This window comes from Centroberyx affinis, unplaced genomic scaffold, assembly GCF_046629955.1.
Source record: "Centroberyx affinis isolate AG114_WGS23_722 - 3 ecotype Tasmania unplaced genomic scaffold, CSIRO-AGI_Caff_v1 ptg005992l_1, whole genome shotgun sequence".
Lineage (NCBI taxonomy): Eukaryota > Metazoa > Chordata > Actinopteri > Beryciformes > Berycidae > Centroberyx > Centroberyx affinis.
The window spans coordinates 97,239-109,585 of NW_027283047.1; the positions used below are offsets into that span (position 1 = coordinate 97,239).

At 38.6% G+C, this 12,347-nt stretch overlaps 1 long non-coding RNA gene across 1 annotated transcript; it reads right to left on the reverse strand.

The window, feature by feature from the left end:
* Positions 1-8,984: 8,984 nt before the first annotated feature.
* Positions 8,985-11,234, reverse strand: LOC139668037 (uncharacterized). Its single transcript, XR_011696974.1, has 3 exons — positions 11,128-11,234; positions 10,223-10,316; positions 8,985-9,422 (listed from the first exon to the last, which is right to left on the reverse strand). It is a non-coding gene; the product is annotated as an uncharacterized lncRNA (long non-coding RNA).
* Between the last annotated feature and the right edge of the window lie 1,113 nt (positions 11,235-12,347).

Here is a 12,347-nt window from a genome sequence, read left to right on the forward strand (position 1 = left end):
CTACAACACGGTCCTGCAAATATTTCACAATAGAAGCCTTGTGTTAACAAATGAAGGGATTCTGTCCACAGAAACGCTAGAAGGCTTTTAATTTGAAACGGAAACAGAACGTGTTGGGTAAAAAAAAAATATTTTTTTTCATGTCTGTGACATATTCTACAGATATAGACATTGAAACTGTATTGAAAGGTGTAATGTTGCTGGTATGATGTCAATATGACTACCAACAGATCATTTTCCCTGTCTATTTTTGCTGAGACCGTGGGAGAAAAGCTGTTTACCTGGCTATGTGACAAGGCCTTTTGGGGACCAAAGGCATTCTTGTGTGGAGCTGTTTGGTTAAAAAGGGTCAGAAGTATTATATTTATATAGAATAAAGTGAGATCAAGTCAAGTTAGTGATGTTTGTGTGTATGCCAACACGTCTTCATCAGGGCATACACCCTGTCAGCTAAGACAGTTCTTAGCTAATACTGGTACATCTTTTCTTTTTCTTTCTTTTTTTGTATAAATAAACCTTTTCATCATGAGTTGCAGATTCAGCTGGAGATTTCTGCAGAAACACACCAGCAGGAAGGCCAGAAACAGCCAGTCACCCACACAGCAGAAGTTAGAAAGGGAAGAAGTGTTTTGAGTTTGAGAACGTAGATACAAAAGATAACTGATACAAATATCATTTTACACATCTGTAAATAGCAGTTAGTACTTAACTGGTTATACTGTAAGTGATAATAAAGCTACTCACATTATAGCATGCAAACACTATAATACAGTAAAATGGATAGTTACAGCCAAGAAGTTTCATTTATTTAACCTACTGTAGTTAAAGCTGTGTTAAAGTATACAGTATGTTTAGTGCAAAGTGAACTTATGTGTTATTAATATGTTAATTTGATTTAATCATAAGAGAAGTTTTTTTTCCACATTGTATTTTTTTTTCTTCTAAATACTCAAATTACTTAAAGGAAAACAAAATAAATCAATGATTATTTTGTTAATTAAAATTCATTCATGTGCTTTTTGAACCACAGGAGCGGTTTATATCCTACAGTACTGTGTGTCCATTGACAGGTCATGAAGGACAGTAATCAATTGTTATTAGGTATTTATCTAATATCCTGAGATAAGAACTCTAATTGCTGATTACAAGTTGTTGCCTTTATGGATTGGCATGTCAAATTTTTCAGTTATAGAGATATTGGAGGTTATGACATGAGCACAACCTTTCCCCCAATCTAGGATGAAATAATTAATATGAAACCAATGAAATAAATGAAAGTAGAGTAACAATGAACCTCCCTAAAATGAAATAGTGTTACCTAGATATTGGCTTATATATTTACATCAATTTAAGTTTGACAGACAGTCCTGTGACAGGACTGTCTGTCAACTGCTGAATCTGTAATGGAGAGTGCAGGAAGAAAGCCAGGTCAAAAAAATGACATTTTTGCGATGTCAAGTGATTTCATCATGGTAAAGTTGTCATGATTCTTGTATCTGAATGGAAGTAGATTATGTGTGAGGCTTTATTATGTATTATAAGATACAATATGAGGCCATTAACATAGCATTACTGTGAGCCTGAGTTGCTTTGTGAAGCAGCTTTACCAAAATGGTGGTTGTGGGGTAAAATGTGCCACTAGCCCTGGGGCAAGTTGAGCCAATGCCATAGCTTACCCCAATCTAATTCCATTTATGTTCTATTAAAATGTTAGGTTTAACACATATATGCGCCCGAAAGGTGTTTTCTAATATTACAGAGCAAATATCATTATGCCACAAGACTACAAATGCAAAACAAGCAGAGTTCAGGCTCTCTGGAGGATCTAACAGCAGCCGAGGAAGTCGATTCGATCAGTGGCAAAGGGAACAGAAGATACAGACAGAATCACAGTGAAGAAATATGAGAAGATCGACAACGGAAGAAGAAGCAAGAACAGGTTATGACAGACGGACACACACACACACACACACCGCACAAACATTGTGCTGAAAGTTGTGTTGAACCAAGTTGTGCATCGGTATCGCTACGTTCAGACTGCAGGCAAAAGTGGCCCAAATCTGATTTTTTTTTTGCTCATATGTGACTCAGATCTGTTTTTTTCATAACAGTGTGAACAACACAAATCACATGGAATCTGATCTTTTCAATTCTGATTTGGGCCACTTTCATATGTGGTCCTAAATCAGATACAGGTCTGATTTTTTGCAATGCGACCTCAGTCTGAACAGTCATTACGTCACTCTAGATCGACATTCGTCACAATTCTGTGCTGGCGGGAGTCAGTCGGTGTAAAACATGGAAGACAGCTGCGATGGAGGGAGTCAGTGGAGGGACAGTGAGGTGTTAGACCTCAAAAGTATTTGGGGTGAAATTTTGGATGAAATCTGTTTCAGTGAAGCCATTCCCGTCACAATCCCACCACTCCTGGCTCCGACTCCGCATCCACACACACACCTCCGTACAGAAGTAGCAGCCATTGCTCCACAAAAAGCCATAATTAAAAATTTGGCTCTCTTTCTCCTCATCCTCGTCTTCATTATCATCTGCTCATGAATTCACCGGCTTCCACTGCACATCGACTTGAAACCGTAAACGCCGACTTCAGTGGCCTCCATGTTTACTTCTGTATGACAGCGTGCTGCGTGTGACGTCTTTGTTGTTGTTCTTTTGCGCATGCGGGTCAGTTCAGGACCGTGACCGGTTCACACTGGAATCTGATATTGGCCACATTTAAAAAATAATGTGAACAGCCAAACAAAAAAATCAGATCTGAGCAATAAATCCGAATTGAGCACTAAGGCTTCCAGTGTGAACGAGAAATCATCACCACATGATGTTAGAATGTGATAGAAGAAGAAGTGGAGACAGAGTGGAGAGACAGACTGTCTGGCTCTAGTGAAAGGACTGAAAAGGACAGAATAAAGGTTTTAAATTGTGTAACATTTTACCCCCATAGGGCTCAACTTGCCCCGTCCCTGGGGTACGTTCAGCCAATTTTTTTTATGTCATACATCTAAAACTATTAGCTTCGGAAAATGTTTTAATTTCCATGGAAGCCCAACAACTTTAAATATACATAGCAGTTATTGTTTGAGATACATACACATTTACTTTGCTGTAGTAGCACAAAATGTAAAAAATGTCTCATCTTAGCCAGTTCTCCCCTATACAGGGCACAACTGACTGGAAAGAGACTGACTGGAGGGACTACATACACATGGACTGGATCACAGACTACCTCACCGGCAGGCCGCAGTAGGTCCGGCTGCAGGGAGCCTGTCAGACGTGGCGGTGGGCAACACCGGCGCACCCCAAGGAACCGTACTGTCGCCATTTCTTTTCACCCTCTACACCTCGGACTTCCGCTTCAACTCTGGATCGTGCCACCTACAGAAGTTCTCTGATGACTCCTCCTGTCGGCTGCATCACGGAGGACAATGAGGAGGAACACAGAGAGCTGGTAGAGAGCTTTGTAGGTTGGTGCAACAACAACCACCTCCAGCTCAACATCATGAAGACCAAGGAGCTGGTGGTGGACTTCAGAAGGAGCAGGAGGCCCCCAAACCCCGTCACCATCCAGGGGGAGGAGGTGGAGATGGTGAACTCCTATTTATGAGAAGCCGCCTAGGCCAAAATTGAATACTTCACGGTACTAAGCACTTGCACATACATGCATACTCTCATGCATATACATACATACAGGCATGCACATACATACATACACATGTAAGTATCTATGTATATGAGTGTGAGAATGTATGTACGTGTGTGCATAAGTATGTATGTACTGTATGTGTATGGTTGAGTATGTATATATGTGTGTGCATAAGTATGTATGTATGTGTGTGTGGTTGAGTATGTATATGTGTGTGTGCTTATGCACACACACATATACCAGTATTCAATTTTGGCCTAGGCGTCTTCTCATATAATTGGCAGGGTTCCTACACGGTTTCCCAGACCCTATGTTCTTGACTGGATTTGATTTTGGTGGGTATTTGATATAATGCATGCTGACAGCGGCTGGGTAATAAGAGCGTCCCTCTATCTGAACATTATTCTTCACATCAACAAAAACTGTGGACTCAAAGTGGCTCTACAACAACATAAAAGCTAGAATTATGTGTTTATCGGACCTGAACCGCAACATTTTCCATACTTTTCCAGACATTTTTTCAAATTCCCAAACTATTCAAGACCTGGAAATGATCAAATTCATTTTTAATACTTTTCCAGACTTTCCAGACCTGCGTAGGAACCCTGTGTGGCACCTGAATTTCCCCACGGGGATTAATAAAGTGATATCTTATCTTATCTTGTCTTACATCTCCCAGCATGCCTGGCAGTTCCTGGACATCCCCCAGGAGGAGTTGGAGGAAGCTGGGTGAATGTGTAACACACATTATTGTAGGACATTATGTTGTCCACTGGTCTGCGAGCTGTAAAAGAGTTTGGTCTTTACAACTAACTCTGCGTTCATGTTTTGTGCTCATGTTAAGTCCAGTTAACCAACTAAAATGCAGGCTGCTGATTAGTGCTGAATGGAAACTCATACTCATTAGGATGACTCATTCAAATGACTAACAGATTCCACGAGTCAAACCTGAAATATTACCAGTAATAAAATTTACCTCATAGATAAATCTATCAGTGTTCCAGTAAACTATCTGTTGGCGTTATGTCAGTGATAAGGCAGCACTGCCTTATGGGAATCAATAGCATGTGAAACACAGAGATACAAAGACTCGTCTCCATGATAGGGGCGTCATGTTGTTGTTGTTGTTGTTGTTAGTTTATGGCTGGTGGTAATTAATTAAGATCCCACATGGACTAAACACAGAATCAATTTATTCAGTCAGTCTGTCTGTATGCCTGTCTGTGTGGTATCTATCTGTTGTGTTGTTTGTCTTTCAGCAGGAGATTTACTGACAGTCATGGATCTTCACGTGGTAATAGTTTTGGTTAGATCAGGTTAGTTTAGGTGAGGTTAGGTCAGGTCAGTTTAGTTTAGGTAAGTTTAGGTTAGGTTAGATCAGGTTAGTTTAGGCGAGGTTAATAAATAGTTCCTATAAAGGCAGCTAGAGGAAAATGCTGTAATAAAAGATAAACCTATTTTAGCCCCTATATTGGCCATATACATGATAGCATACTGCGTTTAGAATAATAACCTGATTCATGCGTAAACATTACCGCTCGCACTCATGTTACAAAATTATATCCTTGTAGGCTAATTAAATACAGTGCTTATTCGGTTACACCACTGTAAAACAAGTTTTCCTCGAAATCACCATTCCCCTAAGATTATATGATGTCATGTCGGCAAACCCAGCAAACAAAAATGTTTGCTGGGTAAGTTTAGGTTCGGTTAGGTCAGTTTAGTTTAGGCTAGGTTAGGTCAGGGTAGTTTATGTTATGTTAGGTTAGTTTAGTTTAGGTCAGAACAGTTAAGGTTAGGTCAGTTTATTTTCCGTAAAATCAGGACAGTTTAGGTTAGATTACAGTAGGTTAGGTTAGATTAGGTCAGGTTAGTTTAGTTTAGGTCAGGACAATTTAGGTTAGTTTAGTTTAGTTTAGCTTAACTTAGTTTAGGTTATGTTAGGTTAGGTTGGGTCAAGTCAATTAATTTTAGTTTAGGTCAGTTTACCCCATTGAGAGCAAGAATTTATTTTTCAAGGAAGACCTGGCAACATTTTATAACACTGCACCAACATATGACAATTTACAGAAGCAAAACACAATAAAAATCACATGAAAGGTACGAGCAAGGTCAAAATTCACTACCAAACTCTAAAAGGCAACAGTCCAGTAGCAGAGCAGCAGGAGCTGGAGGCCGGCCCTGTGTAGATCCGGGCTAAACAAAGCCTACACACAGCGCCTTCTGTAAGCAAAAAGACTCCTACAGGGGAAATGAAACTCAGGCCTCATGCTGCTCTGTGGCTCGGTGAACGCTTCAGGCAGGTGACGGCCTCAGTGATAACTCGGTGTTTACGCCCCGGCTGTAACCCTTAACAACCCGCCATAAAACAGGGCTGTTGGGAAGGTGGGCAAGGTGCGGCCGCTTCATTATTCCTCCGATTCAGATGATCGCCTCAGTGTGTCCGTTTGCAGGTCGTGGGAAAACACCACCAAGCTGATATGGATCCTGCTGGTTTGATTCAGACCTGTGTCCTCCTCACTGTCTCCATGTGTGTGTGTGGCGTTACTGGCAGCCCTATAGGTGAGTGGAGCAAGGGTGGGAGGATTTACCTGAGGTTTAAAAATGGTGAAATATGACATATAGATTTTAAATAATGAACAATAGGAAAAATAATGAGGCTGATTTTGCTCGGTCAAAATAGGTCTAATGTTTAATATCGAGACCAAATGTCTGGATTTTGTGTGAATTTGTGAGTTTATTCATTTCAGTTAATTCTGAGTGCGTTGATGTTCCAAAGTCCAAAAACGTCAGGTGGCGTAACTGTCCCGCACGTACATGAAGAGAACAAAACTGCAGTAATCAAATAGCTGTTAATCAGAAGATGTATGTTTTTTGGTGGTGATAAATACAGTTAAAGTACATATTTAAACATTCTATACGGTTGCACCACCTCACATTCTCTGGCTGGTAAGATCAGAAATCTAGTTTAAAAATTAGTTCATGTTATCTTAAAGGCTATAAAAGAAATATGTAGGCTACACACTGAATACGCACTTCAATTTCCAGTTTAAGTGCATTATTGTCCGAATGTGTTTTTTCCTGGTCAGGTCGTTTTTCTCTTTTGACAGCCATTTTTGCCATTGACCCAATTTAACAGTTCAGAGGTATTTATTAGGCCTAATTTACCAGAACTGTATATCTTGAATTATACTCCCTCTCAGCCACTGGTCTATAAATGTCAGAGTAAACTCTCTTACACCTGTTTCCATGTTAGAATCAAGACTTTACAAACCTGATCTAATTGGAAAAAAAACAATAATTGAAAAATAGAACATTAGACAAAAATAGATTAATAGACGTTTTATTTCTTATACGGTTATATCAGTACTGATGAACTTGAACACGACATAGAGATTAGAGAGGCTTGTGGCTGGAAGCTTGCCAGTTCAATTGCCTGGACCGACCAGGAAAAGCTGATGTGACGAAATGAATGAGTAACGCTCTGCCCTCCATCAGCCGATATGGGTTTTTATTGTTATACTGACAGCTGATATTTTGTGCCGATATTCAATATCATTAAATTTGATCATCATCATTATGCCAAAAAATGACAAGTATTCAGTGTTTCCCTCAGAATTTCCTTTGCCTCTGAAACAGCATTCAGAGCATCATGGGACACTAAAACTCTCCACTGAAACCAAATTCTTTTAGTGTCAGCAGCTCTTTAAGGCAGAGAGACACCACACCTGTTCAATGGTAGAGAAACTCTGGGAGACACTACTGCCTTGAAATAATTAATTTACAATAAACATTACATGGAAAAATAAAATGTGAAACTAAAATGTCATGTGAGGTGGACGACACTGACTGGCTTGTATCTGATATTTAATAAAAGACCAATATCAGCCCCATATATTGGTCTAACCCTACTCCACAGCTGGTTTTGTTTATATTTTGATTCACTGGATTGAAGACATTTTTTTCACTCTCAGATTTGTCATCTCAGCCACTGATTCAAAAAAGATGTGTATTTTGAGTTACAGTGAGATCTGAAAGTTATGTTTTGCAGTTTCCAGTCTATTTATCTGTCTGTCTCCGAGCTATCTAGCAGAACTTTTTTCTGTTTTTCAAGGTACAACAAACATCAATTGCTTCAGCGGCTCAGATCTTCGTTTGGGAGCAGTGAATGAAGGATATACAGGTAAAGTTGGTGTGATATTCACTTTGTAGTTTGTAGAAAGAAAAGGCCAATTCCAATCCTACACTCACCTTTTTATTTGTGAAATAGAGTTTACTCTTTTTTTCCACTGGTGAAATAACAGCTTGACTACCTTTTCAAGCTAATGTAAATCTGTGTTATCGAAGTTCATAGTATACAGTATAGTAACTAGTACTAATGTAATTCTGATGTTATATGAAAATAAGGTATTTTCATGGAAGTACGGTATTTAAATGTTGTAAAAATTGTTTTTTCAGTGATTCCTTGCTGTACAGCAATCTCTGATGGGAGTTTATAGTTTACACACCTTTTTATTTACTACTACAAGTATTACTGCCTGTGGTTTTTGGTTTGGTTTAGCTTATCTGCCCATAAAAAAAATCTAAATAATCTAAATAAGACACAAGTGAGTTGGACGACAGAAACAAAAATGATACAAATAATCAGCAGGGAGGAGCATGGTGCAAACACAACAAAATAACATAATGGATAAGTGCATAGACAACAAGAAAGGTGAATAAAACATTAAAATGGTTCTGTAGCTCAGTGTGTAGCAAGGCAGCAACAGGAGTTTGATTCCCACTGATGAAACCTGCACTCTAAAAAGTAATGCCTTTCTTTAACTTATAAAAAGTGAGGTAAGTGGTTGCATTGGACTTTTTGAGTTGAGTCAACTTCAAGGCTTTTTTAAGTAGAATGAACACTGTAACATTACTTAACATGAACCAAGTAAAATCAGGTTGAGTTAACTAATACTACTGATATTACTTAGTTAGATAAACTTAATTTTCTTGGTAAAGGTAACTCACTTGCACATGATAATGAACTTAATTAAAATGAGTACAGGTTACTTGTAGATAAAATGTAAAATAGTAAAATTAACCTAATCACACATGTGAATGAACTCCATTAAATTGAGTCCAGGCTACAACCTCTGGTGAATAAATTATGCTACATTAATTTCTCTAAAGGTTTTGTTGTTCTAATTTCTATATCCCTACGTTTTGATTAACTTTACATAAATAGACTTTCCTGTCAATAACAATAACAATTTAAAATTCAGAAGAACAAGATGGAAAGACAGATTTAAGATTATAACATTTATTTAACTCTTCACAACCCACTGTTTCAAAGGTTTCACTTCTAACAGTGCCATAGATTGCAAAACAGGCCATAACTGCTGAATTGCGCTCACAATACTGTTGAATATGTACCTCATGAGGTAATGACAATGATGGTACAGAACACAGTTAAGTCCATTTTCATTTAAGGCACATTAGAATGAACACAAAAGGAAAATGCCAACTAAAATTCTATTACATGAGTAACTTGCCAAAAGACAAATTATTTTCAGCACATGTAACACGCCAGTTTTGGTAGATACTTAAGTTCCAGGGCATAGGTAAGTCCAAAGAGAAGGCAGCATGCTTTTGACAGGTTGGTCAGACCTCTGACCACTGGATGACCTTCTTTGATGATGCCAATGGCATCGGGCTGATGGCACGCGTAAATTTTCATCGGGCAACTGCTGAGCTCGGCGTGCACCTCGGTTTCATCACGACTCTATTGGTGGAGACAAAGAAGAATAAAGAGTTTGGTCAGAGAAACAGGTAATGAGATAAACAGATCAGACAGGTAATAAGATAGATCAGACACAAAGTCAAAATTGTACCATTGTTGCTAAAGGTGACGGATACTTCATTACACAGTTACACTAGTTGACAGCATATGTCAAAATCAATCTCATATAGCACTTACTGTCAGTGTAATGTTAACAACACCAAATTGCAGTTATGTTCTTGGATCACTGGATCTTAAGTTTGTTTAGCTTCAATTCCTTTGCTTTCAAGTCTGAGTCACCAAAATTGAAGACCCCATTACCAGTGTCCCAGTCACCTGTAAGCTACACATCCAAGTCAATTTTCAAGTTGGTTTCCAGTGCTCCAATCTGGAATTCCAAGCCATGGACCTAAGTACTATAGCATTGGCAAACAGCATCTGTAAGTATGCCTGCTGTGTTGGCCAATCTTACTTTGCCATGACAATGGCATGGAGTGTGGGTATTGTACTATCGTGATCTGGCATAAGTGTTGTCTTTTCCTGGTTTTAAAGGCTGCATTACAATAAAGGGATGCAATTTTCTGTTCTTTGCCTCTACCTGCTTGGTCATCACATTACTAATGACTGTTCATCACTAATCTACAGTGTGTAAATATCTTTTGAGAGCAATGATAATCATCCCTATAATATCATCACAATATCAACACATTAAGACATTCACTTAAAAATACTGATCAAAAACAGGTGACCAGTTAGACTGTTGATCAGACAGATAGATACGTAGCTTTAAGCCTAACACATACATGGTGGTCTCTGATGAGTTCTTCTTTCTCTCCCCCACTCGGTCAGGCATCTCAGGAGCACTTCTCTCCTTTTCTCCACAGAGGCAGATGGATCCTATCAAAAAGTAAAACCTGTTCAAAATTCACTGCCTGATGACACCAGCACAAACTATACACCCTCTGTATTTCAACTATTCATTCAACTGCAGTATAATAGACCAAGCATTCTTTAAAGCTGTGGTTCTCAACTCGTCGTGCTACCACGGGCATGTGGAGAGGAAAATAAAAAAAAAACTTACTTTGTCTATATTTGGATTGGATTTTTGAGAAAATAAACAACAACTACTGCCTGCCCAAAACCCACAACACTCGATATCAGACAGTCAGCTACAGCTAACTTACAGTAAGTTGACATTAGCTAGCGTTAGCATTAACTAGCGTTAGCATTAGCGTCTTTTGTCTAGGGGTTTTATCTAACTAACCGTTTATGGTTCTAATTTCGTGTACGGCCACACACCAAGTTTCCTGCTCTGAGGCAAAACAAGGGAAGCGAGATGGCAGACATAATGAAGAGCACAAGTGCATAAAATTCACTCTGACTGAAACGTGATAGCTAACTTAGCTAATAAGGCATACTTTAGCTAGCATGTCTGTAGCCTGTCTGTATTGAAACTTAAATCGGCTTGGCTTAGCCTACATTAAATTTTACAGGCTTCGCTTCAGGTTTCTGTTTTCCCCAAGTGTAACGTTAGGTTGCGGTAAATACGGTGACAGAACCGTGGTCGACAGGATCACGTTAGTTAGCACCGGGCAGCTAACTTAGCTTGCCATGTGTGCAGGGCAGCTACGTTAGCTACAGATTTGCTTAGCTAACGTTTAGCGCGACTTTACATCACCAATCATTCGGCTAAAATTGCTCAACTTACCGCTTTATCCAGGATCCATAAAATTCTGCAGCGGCGAACAGAGTGAGTAGGCTGTAGTGCCAAGCAAGCTGCTGATACCTTCCCGGGTAAAGTGACCTGTCCCGCCCAGACCAGACAGACACGTTGCAGCACAAAGCATCAGGGGAAAAGTGATAATGTCAACTTTTTTTTATTACGTTACATGAACACAGCAACCACATCGACATAACTACTCTAATAAATTGTGTATGTCAACTCACTTTTATAACATTTAATGTACACAACAATCACATAGACATAACTACTCAAATAAACTGTGTATGTCAACTCACTTTTATAACATTTCATGTACACAACAATCACATAGACATAACTACTCAAATAAATTTTGTATGTCAACTCACTTTTATAACATTTCATGTACACAACAATCACATAGACATAACTACTCAAATAAATTGTGATAGTTTTATTTAAAATATATTGTTGTATATATACTGACACATTTTAAGTAAAGGGAAAGTATATTGATACTTTTTAGGATAAAACAAATAAAATAAACTAGATCACAACTATTTAAAGTATATTAAACCTACATGATGGATGTAGCACTTATTACAGTGTGTACTAACGAGTAAATATTAAACATATGTCGTCCCCCACGAATGATGCAGAGTAGAAAATATGTTACCTCATGTTTCTTGTCTGACATACAGAGAATAGAGCCGTCCAGTTTTGACTCATAAAAAACATTAGCACGTAAGTGGAACCTATTTTGGAGCCATGGGTTCCCTCGGCTAGAAAGTGATTACAATTTGAATGGGGCTTTGGTTAAAATCCTGTTAAAAGTCTGTGGTTAAGACGAGCTTAAGACAGTTTCACATTTCCTTCTCATTACACTGAAAAGTCTCTTAAAGGCTCTATGGTCTAGTACTTGCATTCTTTTCAATTTAATGATTGTCCATTGTAGATTTAACTATGTATATTTTTTTCCAATTGTAGTTTTTTAACTTGTAGGTTTTTACATTAGCTAGCTGGTGCTAGCCTGCTGGAGGAAGCTTTGAGTGTTTGTGACGTTGGAGAGCGCAACATCTGCTGTAGTTATGTTTTTCACAGGTTAGCCTAGCATTTGCTTTTTACCAATATCGATTACATTTCTGCTTTAAGAATCATAAAATGCGTGAATGTCATAAGCCTGTGTTAAAGAGCTTATTTTCAGCTTCAATCCAAAACCACATTCA